Source organism: Hyperoodon ampullatus (assembly GCF_949752795.1).
Source record: "Hyperoodon ampullatus genome assembly, chromosome: 5".
Taxonomy (NCBI): Eukaryota; Metazoa; Chordata; class Mammalia; order Artiodactyla; family Ziphiidae; genus Hyperoodon; species Hyperoodon ampullatus.
The window spans coordinates 82,415,108-82,418,163 of NC_136918.1; the positions used below are offsets into that span (position 1 = coordinate 82,415,108).

The 3,056-nt window shown below is 39.8% G+C and overlaps 1 pseudogene across 1 annotated transcript; it reads left to right on the forward strand.

Moving 5' to 3' along the window:
• Window positions 1-1,762: 1,762 nt before the first annotated feature.
• LOC307053781 (heterogeneous nuclear ribonucleoproteins A2/B1-like) lies at window positions 1,763-2,852 on the forward strand (annotated as a pseudogene). The gene has a single exon. The product of its transcript is annotated as a heterogeneous nuclear ribonucleoproteins A2/B1-like (transcript).
• Window positions 2,853-3,056: the final 204 nt, after the last annotated feature.

A 3,056-nucleotide genomic window follows, 5' to 3' on the forward strand; every position in this document is an offset into this window, starting at 1 on the left:
TTATAGCTTGACAGGTGTTTGGATAACAGATCTAAACATTCGTCAAAACTCATTAATGGCTTGTATATTTCACTATAGGTTAAATTACCTAAAGTAAAGCAATAATAACTCTAAAAAAATACTGAATTCTAGTTAATGATATAAATGCTAAACTATTTAATGCTCATGTATCCTAATGTCTGAAACTTACTTGAAACACTTCAAAAAGTGAGATGAACTTATAGATGAATAGATAAATTGATAAACAGATCAATTGATAAATTAAAGTTTTGGGTGATAGATAAATGAACAGGTATGTGATAAAGCTTATCTAGCAAAATGTTGAGAATAATAAAATCTCAGTGGTGGATAAATGAATGTGTACTGCATAATCCTTTCAACTCTTCTGTACATTCAATAATGTATAATAAAATGCTGGGAAAAAATGCTCTTCCCATTGCAAATTATAAAAAAATAAAAAGAAAACCACTTTTCTCAACATTTCTAGACAAAAAGGAAAGTGAAAACCATAAATGCAAATTTTAATAAAATAATGTAATCCTTACATATCAGAATCTATTTCTTACAGCGTTTTTCAGAGGAAACTTAAATATCTATATCAGTTGAAATGTATAATTAAAAATAAGTTTCTTAATTTCCCAACTCAAAACTCCAAAAGTGTACAAAATCTTAAAAAATAAAAATTAAGGAAAGGCTTATTAAAATAAAAGAAAAATTAATGAGGCAGAAATAATAAAAATTTTAAAATAATATTAAACCCAAAAAGTTATTTTTTAAAAAGTTACAGATGAGCCGGTTTGCAGGGCAGAATTTGAGATCCAGATGTAGAGAACAAACGTATGGGCACCAAGGGGGGAAAACCGTGGGGGGGGGGATGGTGGTGTGCTGAATTGGGCGATTGGGATTGACATGTATATACTGATGTGTATAAAATTGATGACTAATAAGAACCTGCTGTATAAAAACACAAACAAAAACAAAACAACAAAAAAGAAAAATCCTTTTTGTAGTCTGAATAGTTTCTTTCAAAAAAGATATCTGAACTCATTGTAAGGGCAAAGCAATAGGTAAGTATTTTGGTATAAAACTTTAAAGTCCACATTAGTGATCTCTTCATTGAATACCCAATTTAGTGAGGAAAACTGTATCAAAAATAGATAACAGGGGCTTCCCTGATGGTGCAGTGCTTAAGAATCCACCTGCCAGTGCAGGGGACACGGGTTCGTGCCCTGGTCCAGGAGGATCCCACATGCTGCAGAGCGGCTGGGCCCGTGAGCCACAACTACTGAACCTGCGCTTCTGGAGCCTGTGTTCTACAATGGGAGAGGCCCATGCACCGCGATGAAGAGTGGCCCCCGCTCGCCACAACTGGAGAAAGCCCACGCACAGAAACGAAGACCCAACATAGCCAAAAATAAATAAATAAATTTATTATTTTTTTAAAAAGATAACAATGCAGAGAAAATTAAAAGTTTGGAAAAAAATCAATGTAGAGGAAATGTAATAAGAAGTTTGATTACTGGATCAGGAAAGGTCACTCTGTTCAAAATGACGTTTTACAGAAAAACTGAAAGTTACTCAAGATTGGTTCAAGGGCTGCAGCAGCTCCAGAGCAGTAGCAGCATCACCAGGTCCCCGGTGGAGGTGCTCCTACAGGTGTTGTTGCTGGAGCAGTGGAGGTTCGGTTCTCACCGTGGGGTCGGGACCCTCCGGTTCATGTTAGTCTTTGGAGATCTCCCTCATCCCCCTCAGCTTCGGGAAAATGGCTCAAGCGAGTAAGCCTGCGATAAAGAAAACTTCAACATCTGTTCCTTTGGAGAGGAATAAGAAAGAAAAGGAAAATTCTGTAAACTCTTTATTGGTGGCTTAAGCTCTGAATCCATGGAAGAAAGTCTGAGGAACTACTACAAGCAACGGGGAAACCTTACAGACTGTGTGTTAATAAGGCATCCTGCCAGCCAAAAACCAGGAAGGTTTGGTTTTGTCACGTTTTCATCCATGGCTGAGGTGGATGTTGCCATGGCTGCTAGACCTCATTCCATTGATGGGAAAATGGTTGCACCCAAACGTGCTGTCCCAAGAGAGGACTATGGAAAGCTGGGGGCTCTTGTCACCATGAAGAAGCTGTTTGTTGGTGGAATTGAAGAAGATACTGAGGAGCATCATCTTAGAGATTACTTTGAGAAATATGGAAAAATCAATGCCATTGAGATAATTACCGATAGGGAGTCTGGAAAGAAAAGAGGCTTTGGATTTGTTACTTTTAATGACCATGATCCCGTGGATAAGCTTGTGTTGCAGAAAGACCATAGCATCAATCGTCATCATGCAGAAGTAAGAAAGGCCTTGTCTCGACCTAAAATGCAGGGAGTCCAAAGTTCTAGAGGTGGAAGAGGAGGCAACGTCAGTTTTGGAAACTCTCCTGGTGGTGGTGGAAATGTTGGAGCAGGACCAGGACGAGGAAGGAAACTTGGAGGAGGAGCTGATGGATATGGAAGAGGACATACATTTGGGGATGGCTATCATGGGTGTGGAGGAGGATCTGGAGGTGGCAATTTGGGGGTTAGCCCTGGTTATGGAGGAGGATGAGGAGGATACGGTGGTAGAGGATCTCGATATGGCTACCTGGATGGGGCCTCCAGAGGTGGTTTTGACAGCTATGGATGAAGAAATTATGGAAGTAATTACAATGATTTGGGAAATTATAAGCAGAAACCTTCTAAGTACGATTTACTGAAGAGTGGAAAACTGAGTGCTATAGCAGGAACGTGGGAGGATCATACGGTGGAGGAAACTATGGTCCAGGAGGCGGTGGAAGACGTGGGCGTTATGCAGAGACCAGCCGATACTGAGCTTCTATTTGCCGTGGGCTTGACTGTATAAATAGGAGATGTTGAGAGCCCAGAGGTAACAGAAGAGCTTTAGGTTATCGAAATAACAGTGTTCAGGAAACTCTTACCCAGTCATGCATAAATATGCAGTGATATGGCAGAAGACACCAGAACAGGTACAGAGAGCCATTTTGTGAGTAGACTCGATTAAGTAAGAACAATACC